The sequence below is a fragment of the Castor canadensis genome, chromosome 4 (genome assembly GCF_047511655.1).
Source record: "Castor canadensis chromosome 4, mCasCan1.hap1v2, whole genome shotgun sequence".
Lineage (NCBI taxonomy): Eukaryota > Metazoa > Chordata > Mammalia > Rodentia > Castoridae > Castor > Castor canadensis.
The window spans coordinates 69,925,838-69,953,368 of NC_133389.1; positions in this window are offsets into that span (position 1 = coordinate 69,925,838).

Sequence of the window (27,531 nt, forward strand, 5' to 3'; positions counted from 1 at the left end):
CCACATGTTTTCTCAACTCACCTCACTTGGACTTATTGGAGGAAACACAGGCTTTTCTGACCTTGAAACACCTAAGATGCAGGAAGAACTCCTTTCAGAAACTAACTCAATTCTCAGTACGAAACAATGTCCTAGATGCTACAGTTTCTATCGTAGATCATTTTTGTTCCAGAGGTACATGTGTTTCTTCAATTCAGCTGAGTAGGACTCTATGGACAAAATGACCCTTTTCCACCTTGAAATGTAGGATTTGCAGCCAGTATTTCTTTAAGAACTACCTCAATTCTCAGGAAAACAATGTGCCAGATTCAGCAGGATCTAACATTGATGGTTTTGCTTGGACTGATCCACGTGTTTTTACAACTCAGCTCAGTAGGCCTATTGGGATTAAACAGAGCGTTTGTCCACTAAGAGATACATGTGATTCTTTTAATAGGATTAATAGACCTAAATGACCCAAGCATTGTATGCACATATGAAAAAGAACTAAAATTACAGATTAATAGGCCAAACTGGGCCATGATGAGGATTTCTTCACCATGAAAATGGTGATTTGCCAGAAGATATTCTTTCAAAAATTTACTGAATTTTCACAGGAACAAAAAGGTGATTGATACTCCTGCTTCTAACCGAGATGGTGTTCATTTGAGAGATACATGTGTTTCTTCAACTCAGCTGAATAGGCCCATTTGAAACAAAATGACCTGTATTCCAGGTTCAAATTGTGATTTCTGGGAAGTAATTCATTCAAAAACTACCTCAATTCTCCCAGGAAAGCCGGTGCTAGATGATCCTTTGTCTAACAGAATGGTTTTTATCTAGAGGTATATTTGTTTCTTCAATGTACCTGAATTATACTATTTGGAACAAAATGAACCTTTCTCCACCTTGAAAATTCTGATTTTCACGAGGTATTCCTATAAAAACAATCTGAATAATCACAGCAATACTATGTGCTAGATAATGCTGTTTCCACACATGTGGTTCCACAAGAGGTACATGTATTTCATCCACTCTGCTCAATAGGCCAATTTGGAACAAAAACATCCTTTCTGCACCTAGAAAACAGTGATTTGCAGAAAGTACTCCTTTCAAACATGTACTCAATATTCACAGTGAAATGACTTATTACATGTTCCAGCTTAAAACATATAGTCAGTTTTCTTTGGAGTGATTCAGGTGTTTCGATGACTCAGCTACATCGGTCTCTTTTGAAGAAACAGAGCCTATCTCCACCTTGAAACACCAAAGTGTGGAAGTATTCCTTTCAAAAACTAACTCAACTCTCACAGAGAACAATGTGCTAGATGCTACAGCTTCTAATATACATCCTTTGCTTTCAAGAGATACCTGTGTTTCTTCAACCCAGATGAGAAGGCCTATTTTATCAAGAAGTGCCTATCTCCAACTTGAAAGACCTAAATAGGAGGGAGTATTTCATTCCAAATTAACACAGTCCTCACAGAACAAAAAGTGCTAGGTTCTCCTGCTTTTCATACGAATGGTTTTCTTTCCAGAAATATATGTGTTCTTCAACTAGCTGAATAGGCCTATTTGGGAAAACTGAGATTTTTTTGCAACGTGAAAATTGTGATTTGCAGGAAGTAATTCTTTCAAAAACTACCTGATTTCTCACAGGAACACAATATGCTAGGTGCTGCAGCTTCTTGCTTTCTTGTTTTTCTTTGGAGTCGTACATGTGTTTTTCAACTCAGCTGAATAGTCCTATGTGGATCAAAGAGACCCTATATTCACTTTGACACACCGAAGTTGCCGGCAGGACTCTTTCCGAAAACTACTAAATTCTCACGGGAAAACAATTTCCTAGATGGTCCTTCATTTGACATGAAGAGCTTTTTATCTAGAGATGCATGTGATTCTTCCACTTAACCAAAAGGCCTATTTAGAGGATACAGCACATATACCCGGATTGAACCACCTAGGTTGGAAGAAATACTTCTTTCAATCTAACTCAATTCTCTCAGAGACACAAGATGTTAGGTGCTGCTGCTCCTAACTTCAATGGTTTTCTTTGGACAGATAGAGCTGTTTCTTCTACTGAGCAGAATAGGCTTATTGCGATCAAAATGATGCTTTCTGCACCTTAAAAATTCGGATCTGTAGGAAATAATCCTTTCCAAAACGACTCAATTTTCCACAGGAAAACTGTGTGCTACATGCTCCTGCTTCTAGCACACATGGTTTTCTTCAAGACATACATGAATTCCGCCCACTCACCTGAATAGGGATATTTGGACCAAAATCAGCCTTTCCCATCTTGAAATGTATGATTTGCAGGAAGTAATCCTTTCACAAATTAACTAGATGCACACAGGCTAACAATGTGCTAGTTGCGGCAGCTTCTAACATAGATGGTTTTCTTCGCAGAAATTCGTGTGTTTCTTCATTTCACCTGAATGGGCCTTTTTGGAACAAAATGAGCTGTTTTCCACTGTGAAAATTGTGATTTGCTGCAAGTCATTCTTGGAAAAATTAACTCAATTATCGTCAACTCTGCGCATAGGACTAGTGGGAGGAAACAGAGCCTATCTCCACCTTGAAACACCTGAGCTGTGATAAGTATTCTTTCAAAGATTAACTCAATATACACAGGGAAACAATGTGCTACATGCTACAGCTTATGACTTTGATGGTTCTCTTCAAGAGATATGTGCACTTCTTCAGCACAGCTGAATTGGGCGATTTGAAGCAAGAAGCGCCTATCCCCAGCATGAAGTACCTATATTGCAGTAATATTTCTTTCAAATCTAATGGATTGCTCAGAGAAAAAATAGTCCTGGGTTTTCCTGCTTCTACCCCAGATGGTGTTCTTTTGAGAGATATCTGGGTTTCTTCACATCAATTCAATAAGCCTATTTGGAGAAACCGAGCTTTTTTGCCACTGGAAAATCTTGAATTTCATTGAGAAATTCTTTCAAGAACTAACTCAATTGTACAGGAAAACAATGTCCTACAAATTCCTGCTTCTTCCACAGATGGTTTTCTTTTGAAAGATCTAGTAGTTCTTCTTCTTAGATGAATAGCCCCATGTTAAAAAAGGGGATCTTTCCTCCACCTTGAAAATTCTGCTTTGCAGGAAGTATTCCTTTCAAAAAGAAAGTCTTTTTAGAGGCAAACAATGTGCTGTTTGTTGCTGGTTAGAATGTAGATGCTTTCTTTGGACAATTATGTGTGTTTCCTCAACTCAGCTAAATTGGCCTTCTTGAAACCAACAATGCATATGTCCAGCATCAACCAGCTATGTTTAGGGAAGTGTTCCCTTGAAATCTAACTCAATTCTCACAGAGAAACTATGTGCTAGTTTCTGCTGCTTCTCACTTAGAGGCTTTTCTTTGGACAGATACATGGGTTTCTTTTCATTAGGTTAATAGGGCGCTACAGAACAAAATGAGCATTTCTCCACCATGAAAATTGTGATTTGCATGAAGTAGTTCTTTCAAAAATTAACTCTATTCGCACAGGAGAAAAATGTGCTAGATGCTCCAGTTTCTAGTATTGATGGTTTTCTTTTGAGAGATACATGGTTTTTTTTCACCTCTGCAAAATTGGCTCAATTGGAGCAAACAGTGCCAGTGTCCAGGTTCATCCATGTAAGTTGGAGGAAGTAGTCACTTCTGATGTAACTCAATTCTCAAGAGAAACTATATGCTAGATGCTGCTTCCTCCAAGTTGGATCGTTTTTTTGGTGAGGTACATGTGTTTCTTCTACTCAGGAGAACAGGCCTATATGGAAGAAAAGGACACTTTCTCCACGTTGAAATCTATGAAATGAGGGAGTATTCCGTTCAAAAACTACCTCAATTCTCACAGGAAAATAAGGTGCTAACTGCTGCAGGTTGTAACCTAGATGGTTTTCTTTCAAGCAATCCATGTGTTTTTTCAATTCAGCTGAATTGGTCTATTTGGAATTAGCACCGCCTATCTAAAGCTTGAAACACCTAAATTGGAGTAAGTATTTCTTTCAAAGTCTAACTCAATTCTCACAGAAAAACAATGTGATACATGCTGCTGCTTCTTTCTAAGATGGGTTTATTTAGAGAGGTACACGAATTACTTCTCCTTGACGGAGCAGACGAATATGGACAAAAGAGCCTTTCTCCACCTTGAGAATTCCGATTTGGAGGAAGTATTCCTTTCAAAAACGAATTCAATTTGCCCAGGGAAACAATGTGCTAGATGCTCCTCCTTAGGGAACACATGGTTTTCTTAGAGAGATACTTGAGTTTCACCTGCTGAACTGAATAGACCTATTTCGAGCAAAATCATCCTTTCTGACCTTAAAATGTACGTGTTGCAGGAAGTTTTTCTTTCCAAAACTAACTCAAACTCACAGAAACATAATTTGTTAGATGCTGCAGCTTCCAACATAAATAGTTTTCTTTGGTGTGAGCCACATGTTTTCTCAACTCACCTCACTTGGACTTATTGGAGGAAACACAGGCTTTTCTGACCTTGAAACACCTAAGATGCAGGAAGAACTCCTTTCAAAAACTAACTCAATTCTCAGTACGAAACAATGTCCTAGATGCTACAGTTTCTATCGTAGATCATTTTTGTTCCAGAGGTACATGTGTTTCTTCAATTCAGCTGAGTAGGACTCTATGGACAAAATGACCCTTTTCCACCTTGAAATGTAGGATTTGCAGCCAGTATTCCTTTAAGAACTACCTCAATTCTCAGGAAAACAATGTGCCAGATTCAGCAGGATCAAACATTGATGGTTTTGCTTGGACTGATCCACGTGTTTTTACAACTCAGCTCAGTAGGCCTATTGGGATTAAACAGAGCGTTTGTCCACTAAGAGATACATGTGATTCTTTTAATAGGTTTAATAGACCTAAATGACCCAAGCATTGTATGCACATATGAAAAAGAACTAAAATTACAGATTAATAGGCCAAACTGGGCCATGATGAGGATTTCTTCACCATGAAAATGGTGATTTGCCAGAAGATATTCTTTCAAAAATTTACTGAATTTTCACAGGAACAAAAAGGTGATTGATACTCCTGCTTCTAACCGAGATGGTGTTCATTTGAGAGATACATGTGTTTCTTCAACTCAGCTGAATAGGCCCATTTGAAACAAAATGACCTGTATTCCAGGTTCAAATTGTGATTTCTGGGAAGTAATTCATTCAAAACCTACCTCAATTCTCCCAGGAAAGCCGGTGCTAGATGATCTTTCGTCTAACAGAATGGTTTTTATCTAGAGGTATATTTGTTTCTTCAATGTACCTGAATTGGACTATTTGGAACAAAATGAACCTTTCTCCACCTTGAAAATTCTGATTTTCACGAGGTATTCCTATAAAAACAATCTGAATAATCACAGCAATACTATGTGCTAGATAATGCTGTTTCCACACATGTGGTTCCACAAGAGGTACATGTATTTCATCCACTCTGCTCAATAGGCCAATTTGGAACAAAAACATCCTTTCTGCACCTAGAAAACAGTGATTTGCAGAAAGTACTCCTTTCAAACATGTACTCAATATTCACAGTGAAATGACTTATTACATGTTCCAGCTTAAAACATATAGTCAGTTTTCTTTGGAGTGATTCAGGTGTTTCGATGACTCAGCTACATCGGTCTCTTTTGAAGAAACAGAGCCTATCTCCACCTTGAAACACCAAAGTGTGGAAGTATTCCTTTCAAAAACTAACTCAACTCTCACAGAGAACAATGTGCTAGATGCTACAGCTTCTAATATAGATCCTTTGCTTTCAAGAGATACCTGTGTTTCTTCAACCCAGATGAGAAGGCCTATTTTATCAAGAAGTGCCTATCTCCAACTTGAAAGACCTAAATAGGAGGGAGTATTTCATTCCAAATTAACACAGTCCTCACAGAACAAAAAGTGCTAGGTTCTCCTGCTTTTCATACGAATGGTTTTCTTTCCAGAAATATATGTGTTCTTCAACTAGCTGAATAGGCCTATTTGGGAAAACTGAGATTTTTTTGCAACGTGAAAATTGTGATTTGCAGGAAGTAATTCTTTCAAAAACTACCTGATTTCTCACAGGAACACAATATGCTAGGTGCTGCAGCTTCTTGCTTTCTTGTTTTTCTTTGGAGTCGTACATGTGTTTTTCAACTCAGCTGAATAGTCCTATGTGGATCAAAGAGACCCTATATTCACTTTGACACACCGAAGTTGCCGGCAGGACTCTTTCCGAAAACTACTAAATTCTCACGGGAAAACAATTTCCTAGATGGTCCTTCATTTGACATGAAGAGCTTTTTATCTAGAGATGCATGTGATTCTTCCACTTAACCAAAAGGCCTATTTAGAGGATACAGCACATATACCCGGATTGAACCACCTAGGTTGGAAGAAATACTTCTTTCAATCTAACTCAATTCTCTCAGAGACACAAGATGTTAGGTGCTGCTGCTCCTAACTTCAATGGTTTTCTTTGGACAGATAGAGCTGTTTCTTCTACTGAGCAGAATAGGCTTATTGCGATCAAAATGATGCTTTCTGCACCTTAAAAATTCGGATCTGTAGGAAATAATCCTTTCCAAAACGACTCAATTTTCCACAGGAAAACTGTGTGCTACATGCTCCTGCTTCTAGCACACATGGTTTTCTTCAAGACATACATGAATTCCGCCCACTCACCTGAATAGGGATATTTGGACCAAAATCAGCCTTTCCCATCTTGAAATGTATGATTTGCAGGAAGTAATCCTTTCACAAATTAACTAGATGCACACAGGCTAACAATGTGCTAGTTGCGGCAGCTTCTAACATAGATGGTTTTCTTCGCAGAAATTCGTGTGTTTCTTCATTTCACCTGAATGGGCCTTTTTGGAACAAAATGAGCTGTTTTCCACTGTGAAAATTGTGATTTGCTGCAAGTCATTCTTGGAAAAATTAACTCAATTATCGTCAACTCTGCGCATAGGACTAGTGGGAGGAAACAGAGCCTATCTCCACCTTGAAACACCTGAGCTGTGATAAGTATTCTTTCAAAGATTAACTCAATATACACAGGGAAACAATGTGCTACATGCTACAACTTATGACTTTGATGGTTCTCTTCAAGAGATATGTGCACTTCTTCAGCACAGCTGAATTGGGCGATTTGAAGCAAGAAGCGCCTATCCCCAGCATGAAGTACCTATATTGCAGTAATATTTCTTTCAAATCTAATGGATTGCTCAGAGAAAAAAAAGTCCTGGGTTTTCCTGCTTCTACCCCAGATGGTGTTCTTTTGAGAGATATCTGGGTTTCTTCACATCAATTCAATAAGCCTATTTGGAGAAACCGAGCTTTTTTGCCACTGGAAAATCTTGAATTTCATTGAGAAATTCTTTCAAGAACTAACTCAATTGTACAGGAAAACAATGTCCTACAAATTCCTGCTTCTTCCACAGATGGTTTTCTTTTGAAAGATCTAGTAGTTCTTCTTCTTAGATGAATAGCCCCATGTTAAAAAAGGGGATCTTTCCTCCACCTTGAAAATTCTGCTTTGCAGGAAGTATTCCTTTCAAAAAGAAAGTCTTTTCACAGGCAAACAATGTGCTGTTTGTTGCTGGTTAGAATGTAGATGCTTTCTTTGGACAATTATGTGTGTTTCCCCAACTCAGCTAAATTGGCCTTCTTGAAACCAACAATGCATATGTCCAGCATCAACCAGCTATGTTTAGGGAAGTATTCCCTTGAAATCTAACTCAATTCTCACAGAGAAACTATGTGCTAGTTTCTGCTGCTTCTCACTTAGAGGCTTTTCTTGGACAGATACATGGGTTTCTTTTCATTAGGTTAATAGGGCGCTACAGAACAAAATGAGCATTTCTCCACCATGAAAATTGTGATTTGCATGAAGTAGTTCTTTCAAAAATTAACTCTATTCGCACAGGAGAAAAATGTGCTAGATGCTCCAGTTTCTAGTATCGATGGTTTTCTTTTGAGAGATACATGGTTTTTTTTCACCTCTGCAAAATTGGCTCAATTGGAGCAAACAGTGCCAGTGTCCAGGTTCATCCATGTAAGTTGGAGGAAGTAGTCGCTTCTGATGTAACTCAATTCTCAAGAGAAACTATATGCTAGATGCTGCTTCCTCCAAGTTGGATCGTATTTTGGTGAGGTACATGTGTTTCTTCTACTCAGGAGAACAGGCCTATATGGAAGAAAAGGACACTTTCTCCACGTTGAAATCTATGAAATGAGGGAGTATTCCGTTCAAAAACTACCTCAATTCTCACAGGAAAATAAGGTGCTAACTGCTGCAGGTTGTAACCTAGATGGTTTTCTTTCAAGCAATCCATGTGTTTTTTCAATTCAGCTGAATTGGTCTATTTGGAATTAGCACCGCCTATCTAAAGCTTGAAACACCTAAATTGGAGTAAGTATTTCTTTCAAAGTCTAACTCAATTCTCACAGAAAAACAATGTGATACATGCTGCTGCTTCTTTCTAAGATGGGTTTATTTAGAGAGGTACACGAATTACTTCTCCTTGACGGAGCAGACGAAAATGGACAAAAGAGCCTTTCTCCACCTTGAAAATTCCGATTTGGAGGAAGTATTCCTTTCAAAAACGAATTCAATTTGCCCAGGGAAACAATGTGCTAGATGCTCCTCCTTAGGGAACACATGGTTTTCTTAGAGAGATACTTGAGTTTCACCTGCTGAACTGAATAGACCTATTTCGAGCAAAATCATCCTTTCTGACCTTAAAATGTACGTGTTGCAGGAAGTTTTTCTTTCCAAAACTAACTCAAACTCACAGAAACATAATTTGTTAGATGCTGCAGCTTCCAACATAAATAGTTTTCTTTGGTGTGAGCCACATGTTTTCTCAACTCACCTCACTTGGACTTATTGGAGGAAACACAGGCTTTTCTGACCTTGAAACACCTAAGATGCAGGAAGAACTCCTTTCAGAAACTAACTCAATTCTCAGTATGAAACAATGTCCTAGATGCTACAGTTTCTATCGTAGATCATTTTTGTTCCAGAGGTACATGTGTTTCTTCAATTCAGCTGAGTAGGACTCTATGGACAAAATGACCCTTTTCCACCTTGAAATGTAGGATTTGCAGCCAGTATACCTTTAAGAACTACCTCAATTCTCAGGAAAACAATGTGCCAGATTCAGCAGGATCAAACATTGATGGTTTTGCTTGGACTGATCCACGTGTTTTTACAACTCAGCTCAGTAGGCCTATTGGGATTAAACAGAGCGTTTGTCCACTAAGAGATACATGTGATTCTTTTAATAGGTTTAATAGACCTAAATGACCCAAGCATTGTATGCACATATGAAAAAGAACTAAAATTACAGATTAATAGGCCAAACTGGGCCATGATGAGGATTTCTTCACCATGAAAATGGTGATTTGCCAGAAGATATTCTTTCAAAAATTTACTGAATTTTCACAGGAACAAAAAGGTGATTGATACTCCTGCTTCTAACCGAGATGGTGTTCATTTGAGAGATACATGTGTTTCTTCAACTCAGCTGAATAGGCCCATTTGAAACAAAATGACCTGTATTCCAGGTTCAAATTGTGATTTCTGGGAAGTAATTCATTGAAAAACTACCTCAATTCTCCCAGGAAAGCCGGTGCGAGATGATCCTTCGTCTAACAGAATGGTTTTTATCTAGAGGTATATTTGTTTCTTCAATGTACCTGAATTGGACTATTTGGAACAAAATGAACCTTTCTCCACCTTGAAAATTCTGATTTTCACGAGGTATTCCTATAAAAACAATCTGAATAATCACAGCAATACTATGTGCTAGATAATGCTGTTTCCACACATGTGGTTCCACAAGAGGTACATGTATTTCATCCACTCTGCTCAATAGGCCAATTTGGAACAAAAACATCCTTTCTGCACCTAGAAAACAGTGATTTGCAGAAAGTACTCCTTTCAAACATGTACTCAATATTCACAGTGAAATGACTTATTACATGTTCCAGCTTAAAACATATAGTCAGTTTTCTTTGGAGTGATTCAGGTGTTTCGATGACTCAGCTACATCGGTCTCTTTTGAAGAAACAGAGCCTATCTCCACCTTGAAACACCAAAGTGTGGAAGTATTCCTTTCAAAAACTAACTCAACTCTCACAGAGAACAATGTGCTAGATGCTACAGCTTCTAATATAGATCCTTTGCTTTCAAGAGATACCTGTGTTTCTTCAACCCAGATGAGAAGGCCTATTTTATCAAGAAGTGCCTATCTCCAACTTGAAAGACCTAAATAGGAGGGAGTATTTCATTCCAAATTAACACAGTCCTCACAGAACAAAAAGTGCTAGGTTCTCCTGCTTTTCATACGAATGGTTTTCTTTCCAGAAATATATGTGTTCTTCAACTAGCTGAATAGGCCTATTTGGGAAAACTGAGATTTTTTTGCAACGTGAAAATTGTGATTTGCAGGAAGTAATTCTTTCAAAAACTACCTGATTTCTCACAGGAACACAATATGCTAGGTGCTGCAGCTTCTTGCTTTCTTGTTTTTCTTTGGAGTCGTACATGTGTTTTTCAACTCAGCTGAATAGTCCTATGTGGATCAAAGAGACCCTATATTCACTTTGACACACCGAAGTTGCCGGCAGGACTCTTTCCGAAAACTACTAAATTCTCACGGGAAAACAATTTCCTAGATGGTCCTTCATTTGACATGAAGAGCTTTTTATCTAGAGATGCATGTGATTCTTCCACTTAACCAAAAGGCCTATTTAGAGGATACAGCACATATACCCGGATTGAACCACCTAGGTTGGAAGAAATACTTCTTTCAATCTAACTCAATTCTCTCAGAGACACAAGATGTTAGGTGCTGCTGCTCCTAACTTCAATGGTTTTCTTTGGACAGATAGAGCTGTTTCTTCTACTGAGCAGAATAGGCTTATTGCGATCAAAATGATGCTTTCTGCACCTTAAAAATTCGGATCTGTAGGAAATAATCCTTTCCAAAACGACTCAATTTTCCACAGGAAAACTGTGTGCTACATGCTCCTGCTTCTAGCACACATGGTTTTCTTCAAGACATACATGAATTCCGCCCACTCACCTGAATAGGGATATTTGGACCAAAATCAGCCTTTCCCATCTTGAAATGTATGATTTGCAGGAAGTAATCCTTTCACAAATTAACTAGATGCACACAGGCTAACAATGTGCTAGTTGCGGCAGCTTCTAACATAGATGGTTTTCTTCGCAGAAATTCGTGTGTTTCTTCATTTCACCTGAATGGGCCTTTTTGGAACAAAATGAGCTGTTTTCCACTGTGAAAATTGTGATTTGCTGCAAGTCATTCTTGGAAAAATTAACTCAATTATCGTCAACTCTGCGCATAGGACTAGTGGGAGGAAACAGAGCCTATCTCCACCTTGAAACACCTGAGCTGTGATAAGTATTCTTTCAAAGATTAACTCAATATACACAGGGAAACAATGTGCTACATGCTACAGCTTATGACTTTGATGGTTCTCTTCAAGAGATATGTGCACTTCTTCAGCACAGCTGAATTGGGCGATTTGAAGCAAGAAGCGCCTATCCCCAGCATGAAGTACCTATATTGCAGTAATATTTCTTTCAAATCTAATGGATTGCTCAGAGAAAAAATAGTCCTGGGTTTTCCTGCTTCTACCCCAGATGGTGTTCTTTTGAGAGATATCTGGGTTTCTTCACATCAATTCAATAAGCCTATTTGGAGAAACCGAGCTTTTTTGCCACTGGAAAATCTTGAATTTCATTGAGAAATTCTTTCAAGAACTAACTCAATTGTACAGGAAAACAATGTCCTACAAATTCCTGCTTCTTCCACAGATGGTTTTCTTTTGAAAGATCTAGTAGTTCTTCTTCTTAGATGAATAGCCCCATGTTAAAAAAGGGGATCTTTCCTCCACCTTGAAAATTCTGCTTTGCAGGAAGTATTCCTTTCAAAAAGAAAGACTTTTCACAGGCAAACAATGTGCTGTTTGTTGCTGGTTAGAATGTAGATGCTTTCTTTGGACAATTATGTGTGTTTCCTCAACTCAGCTAAATTGGCCTTCTTGAAACCAACAATGCATATGTCCAGCATCAACCAGCTATGTTTAGGGAAGTATTCCCTTGAAATCTAACTCAATTCTCACAGAGAAACTATGTGCTAGTTTCTGCTGCTTCTCACTTAGAGGCTTTTCTTTGGACAGATACATGGGTTTCTTTTCATTAGGTTAATAGGGCGCTACAGAACAAAATGAGCATTTCTCCACCATGAAAATTGTGATTTGCATGAAGTAGTTCTTTCAAAAATTAACTCTATTCACACAGGAGAAAAATGTGCTAGATGCTCCAGTTTCTAGTATCGATGGTTTTCTTTTGAGAGATACATGGTTTTTTTTCACCTCTGCAAAATTGGCTCAATTGGAGCAAACAGTGCCAGTGTCCAGGTTCATCCATGTAAGTTGGAGGAAGTAGTCGCTTCTGATGTAACTCAATTCTCAAGAGAAACTATATGCTAGATGCTGCTTCCTCCAAGTTGGATCGTTTTTTTGGTGAGGTACATGTGTTTCTTCTACTCAGGAGAACAGGCCTATATGGAAGAAAAGGACACTTTCTCCACGTTGAAATCTATGAAATGAGGGAGTATTCCGTTCAAAAACTACCTCAATTCTCACAGGAAAATAAGGTGCTAACTGCTGCAGGTTGTAACCTAGATGGTTTTCTTTCAAGCAATCCATGTGTTTTTTCAATTCAGCTGAATTGGTCTATTTGGAATTAGCACCGCCTATCTAAAGCTTGAAACACCTAAATTGGAGTAAGTATTTCTTTCAAAGTCTAACTCAATTCTCACAGAAAAACAATGTGATACATGCTGCTGCTTCTTTCTAAGATGGGTTTATTTAGAGAGGTACACGAATTACTTCTCCTTGACGGAGCAGACGAATATGGACAAAAGAGCCTTTCTCCACCTTGAGAATTCCGATTTGGAGGAAGTATTCCTTTCAAAAACGAATTCAATTTGCCCAGGGAAACAATGTGCTAGATGCTCCTCCTTAGGGAACACATGGTTTTCTTAGAGAGATACTTGAGTTTCACCTGCTGAACTGAATAGACCTATTTCGAGCAAAATCATCCTTTCTGACCTTAAAATGTACGTGTTGCAGGAAGTTTTTCTTTCCAAAACTAACTCAAACTCACAGAAACATAATTTGTTAGATGCTGCAGCTTCCAACATAAATAGTTTTCTTTGGTGTGAGCCACATGTTTTCTCAACTCACCTCACTTGGACTTATTGGAGGAAACACAGGCTTTTCTGACCTTGAAACACCTAAGATGCAGGAAGAACTCCTTTCAAAAACTAACTCAATTCTCAGTACGAAACAATGTCCTAGATGCTACAGTTTCTATCGTAGATCATTTTTGTTCCAGAGGTACATGTGTTTCTTCAATTCAGCTGAGTAGGACTCTATGGACAAAATGACCCTTTTCCACCTTGAAATGTAGGATTTGCAGCCAGTATTCCTTTAAGAACTACCTCAATTCTCAGGAAAACAATGTGCCAGATTCAGCAGGATCAAACATTGATGGTTTTGCTTGGACTGATCCACGTGTTTTTACAACTCAGCTCAGTAGGCCTATTGGGATTAAACAGAGCGTTTGTCCACTAAGAGATACATGTGATTCTTTTAATAGGTTTAATAGACCTAAATGACCCAAGCATTGTATGCACATATGAAAAAGAACTAAAATTACAGATTAATAGGCCAAACTGGGCCATGATGAGGATTTCTTCACCATGAAAATGGTGATTTGCCAGAAGATATTCTTTCAAAAATTTACTGAATTTTCACAGGAACAAAAAGGTGATTGATACTCCTGCTTCTAACCGAGATGGTGTTCATTTGAGAGATACATGTGTTTCTTCAACTCAGCTGAATAGGCCCATTTGAAACAAAATGACCTGTATTCCAGGTTCAAATTGTGATTTCTGGGAAGTAATTCATTCAAAACCTACCTCAATTCTCCCAGGAAAGCCGGTGCTAGATGATCTTTCGTCTAACAGAATGGTTTTTATCTAGAGGTATATTTGTTTCTTCAATGTACCTGAATTGGACTATTTGGAACAAAATGAACCTTTCTCCACCTTGAAAATTCTGATTTTCACGAGGTATTCCTATAAAAACAATCTGAATAATCACAGCAATACTATGTGCTAGATAATGCTGTTTCCACACATGTGGTTCCACAAGAGGTACATGTATTTCATCCACTCTGCTCAATAGGCCAATTTGGAACAAAAACATCCTTTCTGCACCTAGAAAACAGTGATTTGCAGAAAGTACTCCTTTCAAACATGTACTCAATATTCACAGTGAAATGACTTATTACATGTTCCAGCTTAAAACATATAGTCAGTTTTCTTTGGAGTGATTCAGGTGTTTCGATGACTCAGCTACATCGGTCTCTTTTGAAGAAACAGAGCCTATCTCCACCTTGAAACACCAAAGTGTGGAAGTATTCCTTTCAAAAACTAACTCAACTCTCACAGAGAACAATGTGCTAGATGCTACAGCTTCTAATATAGATCCTTTGCTTTCAAGAGATACCTGTGTTTCTTCAACCCAGATGAGAAGGCCTATTTTATCAAGAAGTGCCTATCTCCAACTTGAAAGACCTAAATAGGAGGGAGTATTTCATTCCAAATTAACACAGTCCTCACAGAACAAAAAGTGCTAGGTTCTCCTGCTTTTCATACGAATGGTTTTCTTTCCAGAAATATATGTGTTCTTCAACTAGCTGAATAGGCCTATTTGGGAAAACTGAGATTTTTTTGCAACGTGAAAATTGTGATTTGCAGGAAGTAATTCTTTCAAAAACTACCTGATTTCTCACAGGAACACAATATGCTAGGTGCTGCAGCTTCTTGCTTTCTTGTTTTTCTTTGGAGTCGTACATGTGTTTTTCAACTCAGCTGAATAGTCCTATGTGGATCAAAGAGACCCTATATTCACTTTGACACACCGAAGTTGCCGGCAGGACTCTTTCCGAAAACTACTAAATTCTCACGGGAAAACAATTTCCTAGATGGTCCTTCATTTGACATGAAGAGCTTTTTATCTAGAGATGCATGTGATTCTTCCACTTAACCAAAAGGCCTATTTAGAGGATACAGCACATATACCCGGATTGAACCACCTAGGTTGGAAGAAATACTTCTTTCAATCTAACTCAATTCTCTCAGAGACACAAGATGTTAGGTGCTGCTGCTCCTAACTTCAATGGTTTTCTTTGGACAGATAGAGCTGTTTCTTCTACTGAGCAGAATAGGCTTATTGCGATCAAAATGATGCTTTCTGCACCTTAAAAATTCGGATCTGTAGGAAATAATCCTTTCCAAAACGACTCAATTTTCCACAGGAAAACTGTGTGCTACATGCTCCTGCTTCTAGCACACATGGTTTTCTTCAAGACATACATGAATTCCGCCCACTCACCTGAATAGGGATATTTGGACCAAAATCAGCCTTTCCCATCTTGAAATGTATGATTTGCAGGAAGTAATCCTTTCACAAATTAACTAGATGCACACAGGCTAACAATGTGCTAGTTGCGGCAGCTTCTAACATAGATGGTTTTCTTCGCAGAAATTCGTGTGTTTCTTCATTTCACCTGAATGGGCCTTTTTGGAACAAAATGAGCTGTTTTCCACTGTGAAAATTGTGATTTGCTGCAAGTCATTCTTGGAAAAATTAACTCAATTATCGTCAACTCTGCGCATAGGACTAGTGGGAGGAAACAGAGCCTATCTCCACCTTGAAACACCTGAGCTGTGATAAGTATTCTTTCAAAGATTAACTCAATATACACAGGGAAACAATGTGCTACATGCTACAGCTTATGACTTTGATGGTTCTCTTCAAGAGATATGTGCACTTCTTCAGCACAGCTGAATTGGGCGATTTGAAGCAAGAAGCGCCTATCCCCAGCATGAAGTACCTATATTGCAGTAATATTTCTTTCAAATCTAATGGATTGCTCAGAGAAAAAATAGTCCTGGGTTTTCCTGCTTCTACCCCAGATGGTGTTCTTTTGAGAGATATCTGGGTTTCTTCACATCAATTCAATAAGCCTATTTGGAGAAACCGAGCTTTTTTGCCACTGGAAAATCTTGAATTTCATTGAGAAATTCTTTCAAGAACTAACTCAATTGTACAGGAAAACAATGTCCTACAAATTCCTGCTTCTTCCACAGATGGTTTTCTTTTGAAAGATCTAGTAGTTCTTCTTCTTAGATGAATAGCCCCATGTTAAAAAAGGGGATCTTTCCTCCACCTTGAAAATTCTGCTTTGCAGGAAGTATTCCTTTCAAAAAGAAAGACTTTTCACAGGCAAACAATGTGCTGTTTGTTGCTGGTTAGAATGTAGATGCTTTCTTTGGACAATTATGTGTGTTTCCTCAACTCAGCTAAATTGGCCTTCTTGAAACCAACAATGCATATGTCCAGCATCAACCAGCTATGTTTAGGGAAGTATTCCCTTGAAATCTAACTCAATTCTCACAGAGAAACTATGTGCTAGTTTCTGCTGCTTCTCACTTAGAGGCTTTTCTTTGGACAGATACATGGGTTTCTTTTCATTAGGTTAATAGGGCGCTACAGAACAAAATGAGCATTTCTCCACCATGAAAATTGTGATTTGCATGAAGTAGTTCTTTCAAAAATTAACTCTATTCACACAGGAGAAAAATGTGCTAGATGCTCCAGTTTCTAGTATCGATGGTTTTCTTTTGAGAGATACATGGTTTTTTTTCACCTCTGCAAAATTGGCTCAATTGGAGCAAACAGTGCCAGTGTCCAGGTTCATCCATGTAAGTTGGAGGAAGTAGTCGCTTCTGATGTAACTCAATTCTCAAGAGAAACTATATGCTAGATGCTGCTTCCTCCAAGTTGGATCGTTTTTTTGGTGAGGTACATGTGTTTCTTCTACTCAGGAGAACAGGCCTATATGGAAGAAAAGGACACTTTCTCCACGTTGAAATCTATGAAATGAGGGAGTATTCCGTTCAAAAACTACCTCAATTCTCACAGGAAAATAAGGTGCTAACTGCTGCAGGTTGTAACCTAGATGGTTTTCTTTCAAGCAATCCATGTGTTTTTTCAATTCAGCTGAATTGGTCTATTTGGAATTAGCACCGCCTATCTAAAGCTTGAAACACCTAAATTGGAGTAAGTATTTCTTTCAAAGTCTAAATCAATTCTCACAGAAAAACAATGTGATACATGCTGCTGCTTCTTTCTAAGATGGGTTTATTTAGAGAGGTACACGAATTACTTCTCCTTGACGGAGCAGACGAATATGGACAAAAGAGCCTTTCTCCACCTTGAGAATTCCGATTTGGAGGAAGTATTCCTTTCAAAAACGAATTCAATTTGCCCAGGGAAACAATGTGCTAGATGCTCCTCCTTAGGGAACACATGGTTTTCTTAGAGAGATACTTGAGTTTCACCTGCTGAACTGAATAGACCTATTTCGAGCAAAATCATCCTTTCTGACCTTAAAATGTACGTGTTGCAGGAAGTTTTTCTTTCCAAAACTAACTCAAACTCACAGAAACATAATTTGTTAGATGCTGCAGCTTCCAACATAAATAGTTTTCTTTGGTGTGAGCCACATGTTTTCTCAACTCACCTCACTTGGACTTATTGGAGGAAACACAGGCTTTTCTGACCTTGAAACACCTAAGATGCAGGAAGAACTCCTTTCAAAAACTAACTCAATTCTCAGTACGAAACAATGTCCTAGATGCTACAGTTTCTATCGTAGATCATTTTTGTTCCAGAGGTACATGTGTTTCTTCAATTCAGCTGAGTAGGACTCTATGGACAAAATGACCCTTTTCCACCTTGAAATGTAGGATTTGCAGCCAGTATTCCTTTAAGAACTACCTCAATTCTCAGGAAAACAATGTGCCAGATTCAGCAGGATCAAACATTGATGGTTTTGCTTGGACTGATCCACGTGTTTTTACAACTCAGCTCAGTAGGCCTATTGGGATTAAACAGAGCGTTTGTCCACTAAGAGATACATGTGATTCTTTTAATAGGTTTAATAGACCTAAATGACCCAAGCATTGTATGCACATATGAAAAAGAACTAAAATTACAGATTAATAGGCCAAACTGGGCCATGATGAGGATTTCTTCACCATGAAAATGGTGATTTGCCAGAAGATATTCTTTCAAAAATTTACTGAATTTTCACAGGAACAAAAAGGTGATTGATACTCCTGCTTCTAACCGAGATGGTGTTCATTTGAGAGATACATGTGTTTCTTCAACTCAGCTGAATAGGCCCATTTGAAACAAAATGACCTGTATTCCAGGTTCAAATTGTGATTTCTGGGAAGTAATTCATTCAAAACCTACCTCAATTCTCCCAGGAAAGCCGGTGCTAGATGATCTTTCGTCTAACAGAATGGTTTTTATCTAGAGGTATATTTGTTTCTTCAATGTACCTGAATTGGACTATTTGGAACAAAATGAACCTTTCTCCACCTTGAAAATTCTGATTTTCACGAGGTATTCCTATAAAAACAATCTGAATAATCACAGCAATACTATGTGCTAGATAATGCTGTTTCCACACATGTGGTTCCACAAGAGGTACATGTATTTCATCCACTCTGCTCAATAGGCCAATTTGGAACAAAAACATCCTTTCTGCACCTAGAAAACAGTGATTTGCAGAAAGTACTCCTTTCAAACATGTACTCAATATTCACAGTGAAATGACTTATTACATGTTCCAGCTTAAAACATATAGTCAGTTTTCTTTGGAGTGATTCAGGTGTTTCGATGACTCAGCTACATCGGTCTCTTTTGAAGAAACAGAGCCTATCTCCACCTTGAAACACCAAAGTGTGGAAGTATTCCTTTCAAAAACTAACTCAACTCTCACAGAGAACAATGTGCTAGATGCTACAGCTTCTAATATAGATCCTTTGCTTTCAAGAGATACCTGTGTTTCTTCAACCCAGATGAGAAGGCCTATTTTATCAAGAAGTGCCTATCTCCAACTTGAAAGACCTAAATAGGAGGGAGTATTTCATTCCAAATTAACACAGTCCTCACAGAACAAAAAGTGCTAGGTTCTCCTGCTTTTCATACGAATGGTTTTCTTTCCAGAAATATATGTGTTCTTCAACTAGCTGAATAGGCCTATTTGGGAAAACTGAGATTTTTTTGCAACGTGAAAATTGTGATTTGCAGGAAGTAATTCTTTCAAAAACTACCTGATTTCTCACAGGAACACAATATGCTAGGTGCTGCAGCTTCTTGCTTTCTTGTTTTTCTTTGGAGTCGTACATGTGTTTTTCAACTCAGCTGAATAGTCCTATGTGGATCAAAGAGACCCTATATTCACTTTGACACACCGAAGTTGCCGGCAGGACTCTTTCCGAAAACTACTAAATTCTCACGGGAAAACAATTTCCTAGATGGTCCTTCATTTGACATGAAGAGCTTTTTATCTAGAGATGCATGTGATTCTTCCACTTAACCAAAAGGCCTATTTAGAGGATACAGCACATATACCCGGATTGAACCACCTAGGTTGGAAGAAATACTTCTTTCAATCTAACTCAATTCTCTCAGAGACACAAGATGTTAGGTGCTGCTGCTCCTAACTTCAATGGTTTTCTTTGGACAGATAGAGCTGTTTCTTCTACTGAGCAGAATAGGCTTATTGCGATCAAAATGATGCTTTCTGCACCTTAAAAATTCGGATCTGTAGGAAATAATCCTTTCCAAAACGACTCAATTTTCCACAGGAAAACTGTGTGCTACATGCTCCTGCTTCTAGCACACATGGTTTTCTTCAAGACATACATGAATTCCGCCCACTCACCTGAATAGGGATATTTGGACCAAAATCAGCCTTTCCCATCTTGAAATGTATGATTTGCAGGAAGTAATCCTTTCACAAATTAACTAGATGCACACAGGCTAACAATGTGCTAGTTGCGGCAGCTTCTAACATAGATGGTTTTCTTCGCAGAAATTCGTGTGTTTCTTCATTTCACCTGAATGGGCCTTTTTGGAACAAAATGAGCTGTTTTCCACTGTGAAAATTGTGATTTGCTGCAAGTCATTCTTGGAAAAATTAACTCAATTATCGTCAACTCTGCGCATAGGACTAGTGGGAGGAAACAGAGCCTATCTCCACCTTGAAACACCTGAGCTGTGATAAGTATTCTTTCAAAGATTAACTCAATATACACAGGGAAACAATGTGCTACATGCTACAGCTTATGACTTTGATGGTTCTCTTCAAGAGATATGTGCACTTCTTCAGCACAGCTGAATTGGGCGATTTGAAGCAAGAAGCGCCTATCCCCAGCATGAAGTACCTATATTGCAGTAATATTTCTTTCAAATCTAATGGATTGCTCAGAGAAAAAAAAGTCCTGGGTTTTCCTGCTTCTACCCCAGATGGTGTTCTTTTGAGAGATATCTGGGTTTCTTCACATCAATTCAATAAGCCTATTTGGAGAAACCGAGCTTTTTTGCCACTGGAAAATCTTGAATTTCATTGAGAAATTCTTTCAAGAACTAACTCAATTGTACAGGAAAACAATGTCCTACAAATTCCTGCTTCTTCCACAGATGGTTTTCTTTTGAAAGATCTAGTAGTTCTTCTTCTTAGATGAATAGCCCCATGTTAAAAAAGGGGATCTTTCCTCCACCTTGAAAATTCTGCTTTGCAGGAAGTATTCCTTTCAAAAAGAAAGTCTTTTCACAGGCAAACAATGTGCTGTTTGTTGCTGGTTAGAATGTAGATGCTTTCTTTGGACAATTATGTGTGTTTCCCCAACTCAGCTAAATTGGCCTTCTTGAAACCAACAATGCATATGTCCAGCATCAACCAGCTATGTTTAGGGAAGTATTCCCTTGAAATCTAACTCAATTCTCACAGAGAAACTATGTGCTAGTTTCTGCTGCTTCTCACTTAGAGGCTTTTCTTGGACAGATACATGGGTTTCTTTTCATTAGGTTAATAGGGCGCTACAGAACAAAATGAGCATTTCTCCACCATGAAAATTGTGATTTGCATGAAGTAGTTCTTTCAAAAATTAACTCTATTCGCACAGGAGAAAAATGTGCTAGATGCTCCAGTTTCTAGTATCGATGGTTTTCTTTTGAGAGATACATGGTTTTTTTTCACCTCTGCAAAATTGGCTCAATTGGAGCAAACAGTGCCAGTGTCCAGGTTCATCCATGTAAGTTGGAGGAAGTAGTCGCTTCTGATGTAACTCAATTCTCAAGAGAAACTATATGCTAGATGCTGCTTCCTCCAAGTTGGATCGTATTTTGGTGAGGTACATGTGTTTCTTCTACTCAGGAGAACAGGCCTATATGGAAGAAAAGGACACTTTCTCCACGTTGAAATCTATGAAATGAGGGAGTATTCCGTTCAAAAACTACCTCAATTCTCACAGGAAAATAACGTGCTAACTGCTGCAGGTTGTAACCTAGATGGTTTTCTTTCAAGCAATCCATGTGTTTTTTCAATTCAGCTGAATTGGTCTATTTGGAATTAGCACCGCCTATCTAAAGCTTGAAACACCTAAATTGGAGTAAGTATTTCTTTCAAAGTCTAACTCAATTCTCACAGAAAAACAATGTGATACATGCTGCTGCTTCTTTCTAAGATGGGTTTATTTAGAGAGGTACACGAATTACTTCTCCTTGACGGAGCAGACGAAAATGGACAAAAGAGCCTTTCTCCACCTTGAAAATTCCGATTTGGAGGAAGTATTCCTTTCAAAAACGAATTCAATTTGCCCAGGGAAACAATGTGCTAGATGCTCCTCCTTAGGGAACACATGGTTTTCTTAGAGAGATACTTGAGTTTCACCTGCTGAACTGAATAGACCTATTTCGAGCAAAATCATCCTTTCTGACCTTAAAATGTACGTGTTGCAGGAAGTTTTTCTTTCCAAAACTAACTCAAACTCACAGAAACATAATTTGTTAGATGCTGCAGCTTCCAACATAAATAGTTTTCTTTGGTGTGAGCCACATGTTTTCTCAACTCACCTCACTTGGACTTATTGGAGGAAACACAGGCTTTTCTGACCTTGAAACACCTAAGATGCAGGAAGAACTCCTTTCAGAAACTAACTCAATTCTCAGTATGAAACAATGTCCTAGATGCTACAGTTTCTATCGTAGATCATTTTTGTTCCAGAGGTACATGTGTTTCTTCAATTCAGCTGAGTAGGACTCTATGGACAAAATGACCCTTTTCCACCTTGAAATGTAGGATTTGCAGCCAGTATACCTTTAAGAACTACCTCAATTCTCAGGAAAACAATGTGCCAGATTCAGCAGGATCAAACATTGATGGTTTTGCTTGGACTGATCCACGTGTTTTTACAACTCAGCTCAGTAGGCCTATTGGGATTAAACAGAGCGTTTGTCCACTAAGAGATACATGTGATTCTTTTAATAGGTTTAATAGACCTAAATGACCCAAGCATTGTATGCACATATGAAAAAGAACTAAAATTACAGATTAATAGGCCAAACTGGGCCATGATGAGGATTTCTTCACCATGAAAATGGTGATTTGCCAGAAGATATTCTTTCAAAAATTTACTGAATTTTCACAGGAACAAAAAGGTGATTGATACTCCTGCTTCTAACCGAGATGGTGTTCATTTGAGAGATACATGTGTTTCTTCAACTCAGCTGAATAGGCCCATTTGAAACAAAATGACCTGTATTCCAGGTTCAAATTGTGATTTCTGGGAAGTAATTCATTCAAAAACTACCTCAATTCTCCCAGGAAAGCCGGTGCTAGATGATCCTTCGTCTAACAGAATGGTTTTTATCTAGAGGTATATTTGTTTCTTCAATGTACCTGAATTGGACTATTTGGAACAAAATGAACCTTTCTCCACCTTGAAAATTCTGATTTTCACGAGGTATTCCTATAAAAACAATCTGAATAATCACAGCAATACTATGTGCTAGATAATGCTGTTTCCACACATGTGGTTCCACAAGAGGTACATGTATTTCATCCACTCTGCTCAATAGGCCAATTTGGAACAAAAACATCCTTTCTGCACCTAGAAAACAGTGATTTGCAGAAAGTACTCCTTTCAAACATGTACTCAATATTCACAGTGAAATGACTTATTACATGTTCCAGCTTAAAACATATAGTCAGTTTTCTTTGGAGTGATTCAGGTGTTTCGATGACTCAGCTACATCGGTCTCTTTTGAAGAAACAGAGCCTATCTCCACCTTGAAACACCAAAGTGTGGAAGTATTCCTTTCAAAAACTAACTCAACTCTCACAGAGAACAATGTGCTAGATGCTACAGCTTCTAATATAGATCCTTTGCTTTCAAGAGATACCTGTGTTTCTTCAACCCAGATGAGAAGGCCTATTTTATCAAGAAGTGCCTATCTCCAACTTGAAAGACCTAAATAGGAGGGAGTATTTCATTCCAAATTAACACAGTCCTCACAGAACAAAAAGTGCTAGGTTCTCCTGCTTTTCATACGAATGGTTTTCTTTCCAGAAATATATGTGTTCTTCAACTAGCTGAATAGGCCTATTTGGGAAAACTGAGATTTTTTTGCAACGTGAAAATTGTGATTTGCAGGAAGTAATTCTTTCAAAAACTACCTGATTTCTCACAGGAACACAATATGCTAGGTGCTGCAGCTTCTTGCTTTCTTGTTTTTCTTTGGAGTCGTACATGTGTTTTTCAACTCAGCTGAATAGTCCTATGTGGATCAAAGAGACCCTATATTCACTTTGACACACCGAAGTTGCCGGCAGGACTCTTTCCGAAAACTACTAAATTCTCACGGGAAAACAATTTCCTAGATGGTCCTTCATTTGACATGAAGAGCTTTTTATCTAGAGATGCATGTGATTCTTCCACTTAACCAAAAGGCCTATTTAGAGGATACAGCACATATACCCGGATTGAACCACCTAGGTTGGAAGAAATACTTCTTTCAATCTAACTCAATTCTCTCAGAGACACAAGATGTTAGGTGCTGCTGCTCCTAACTTCAATGGTTTTCTTTGGACAGATAGAGCTGTTTCTTCTACTGAGCAGAATAGGCTTATTGCGATCAAAATGATGCTTTCTGCACCTTAAAAATTCGGATCTGTAGGAAATAATCCTTTCCAAAACGACTCAATTTTCCACAGGAAAACTGTGTGCTACATGCTCCTGCTTCTAGCACACATGGTTTTCTTCAAGACATACATGAATTCCGCCCACTCACCTGAATAGGGATATTTGGACCAAAATCAGCCTTTCCCATCTTGAAATGTATGATTTGCAGGAAGTAATCCTTTCACAAATTAACTAGATGCACACAGGCTAACAATGTGCTAGTTGCGGCAGCTTCTAACATAGATGGTTTTCTTCGCAGAAATTCGTGTGTTTCTTCATTTCACCTGAATGGGCCTTTTTGGAACAAAATGAGCTGTTTTCCACTGTGAAAATTGTGATTTGCTGCAAGTCATTCTTGGAAAAATTAACTCAATTATCGTCAACTCTGCGCATAGGACTAGTGGGAGGAAACAGAGCCTATCTCCACCTTGAAACACCTGAGCTGTGATAAGTATTCTTTCAAAGATTAACTCAATATACACAGGGAAACAATGTGCTACATGCTACAGCTTATGACTTTGATGGTTCTCTTCAAGAGATATGTGCACTTCTTCAGCACAGCTGAATTGGGCGATTTGAAGCAAGAAGCGCCTATCCCCAGCATGAAGTACCTATATTGCAGTAATATTTCTTTCAAATCTAATGGATTGCTCAGAGAAAAAATAGTCCTGGGTTTTCCTGCTTCTACCCCAGATGGTGTTCTTTTGAGAGATATCTGGGTTTCTTCACATCAATTCAATAAGCCTATTTGGAGAAACCGAGCTTTTTTGCCACTGGAAAATCTTGAATTTCATTGAGAAATTCTTTCAAGAACTAACTCAATTGTACAGGAAAACAATGTCCTACAAATTCCTGCTTCTTCCACAGATGGTTTTCTTTTGAAAGATCTAGTAGTTCTTCTTCTTAGATGAATAGCCCCATGTTAAAAAAGGGGATCTTTCCTCCACCTTGAAAATTCTGCTTTGCAGGAAGTATTCCTTTCAAAAAGAAAGACTTTTCACAGGCAAACAATGTGCTGTTTGTTGCTGGTTAGAATGTAGATGCTTTCTTTGGACAATTATGTGTGTTTCCTCAACTCAGCTAAATTGGCCTTCTTGAAACCAACAATGCATATGTCCAGCATCAACCAGCTATGTTTAGGGAAGTATTCCCTTGAAATCTAACTCAATTCTCACAGAGAAACTATGTGCTAGTTTCTGCTGCTTCTCACTTAGAGGCTTTTCTTTGGACAGATACATGGGTTTCTTTTCATTAGGTTAATAGGGCGCTACAGAACAAAATGAGCATTTCTCCACCATGAAAATTGTGATTTGCATGAAGTAGTTCTTTCAAAAATTAACTCTATTCACACAGGAGAAAAATGTGCTAGATGCTCCAGTTTCTAGTATCGATGGTTTTCTTTTGAGAGATACATGGTTTTTTTTCACCTCTGCAAAATTGGCTCAATTGGAGCAAACAGTGCCAGTGTCCAGGTTCATCCATGTAAGTTGGAGGAAGTAGTCGCTTCTGATGTAACTCAATTCTCAAGAGAAACTATATGCTAGATGCTGCTTCCTCCAAGTTGGATCGTTTTTTTGGTGAGGTACATGTGTTTCTTCTACTCAGGAGAACAGGCCTATATGGAAGAAAAGGACACTTTCTCCACGTTGAAATCTATGAAATGAGGGAGTATTCCGTTCAAAAACTACCTCAATTCTCACAGGAAAATAAGGTGCTAACTGCTGCAGGTTGTAACCTAGATGGTTTTCTTTCAAGCAATCCATGTGTTTTTTCAATTCAGCTGAATTGGTCTATTTGGAATTAGCACCGCCTATCTAAAGCTTGAAACACCTAAATTGGAGTAAGTATTTCTTTCAAAGTCTAACTCAATTCTCACAGAAAAACAATGTGATACATGCTGCTGCTTCTTTCTAAGATGGGTTTATTTAGAGAGGTACACGAATTACTTCTCCTTGACGGAGCAGACGAATATGGACAAAAGAGCCTTTCTCCACCTTGAGAATTCCGATTTGGAGGAAGTATTCCTTTCAAAAACGAATTCAATTTGCCCAGGGAAACAATGTGCTAGATGCTCCTCCTTAGGGAACACATGGTTTTCTTAGAGAGATACTTGAGTTTCACCTGCTGAACTGAATAGACCTATTTCGAGCAAAATCATCCTTTCTGACCTTAAAATGTACGTGTTGCAGGAAGTTTTTCTTTCCAAAACTAACTCAAACTCACAGAAACATAATTTGTTAGATGCTGCAGCTTCCAACATAAATAGTTTTCTTTGGTGTGAGCCACATGTTTTCTCAACTCACCTCACTTGGACTTATTGGAGGAAACACAGGCTTTTCTGACCTTGAAACACCTAAGATGCAGGAAGAACTCCTTTCAGAAACTAACTCAATTCTCAGTACGAAACAATGTCCTAGATGCTACAGTTTCTATCGTAGATCATTTTTGTTCCAGAGGTACATGTGTTTCTTCAATTCAGCTGAGTAGGACTCTATGGACAAAATGACCCTTTTCCACCTTGAAATGTAGGATTTGCAGCCAGTATTTCTTTAAGAACTACCTCAATTCTCAGGAAAACAATGTGCCAGATTCAGCAGGATCAAACATTGATGGTTTTGCTTGGACTGATCCATGTGTTTTTACGACTCAGCTCAGTAGGCCTATTGGGATTAAACAGAGCGTTTGTCCACTAAGAGATACATGTGATTCTTTTAATAGGTTTAATAGACCTAAATGACCCAAGCATTGTATGCACATATGAAAAAGAACTAAAATTACAGATTAATAGGCCAAACTGGGCCATGATGAGGATTTCTTCACCATGAAAATGGTGATTTGCCAGAAGATATTCTTTCAAAAATTTACTGAATTTTCACAGGAACAAAAAGGTGATTGATACTCCTGCTTCTAACCGAGATGGTGTTCATTTGAGAGATACATGTGTTTCTTCAACTCAGCTGAATAGGCCCATTTGAAACAAAATGACCTGTATTCCAGGTTCAAATTGTGATTTCTGGGAAGTAATTCATTCAAAAACTACCTCAATTCTCCCAGGAAAGCCGGTGCTAGATGATCCTTCGTCTAACAGAATGGTTTTTATCTAGAGGTATATTTGTTTCTTCAATGTACCTGAATTGGACTATTTGGAACAAAATGAACCTTTCTCCACCTTGAAAATTCTGATTTTCAGGAGGTATTCCTATAAAAACAATCTGAATAATCACAGCAATACTATGTGCTAGATAATGCTGTTTCCACACATGTGGTTCCACAAGAGGTACATGTATTTCATCCACTCTGCTCAATAGGCCAATTTGGAACAAAAACATCCTTTCTGCACCTAGAAAACAG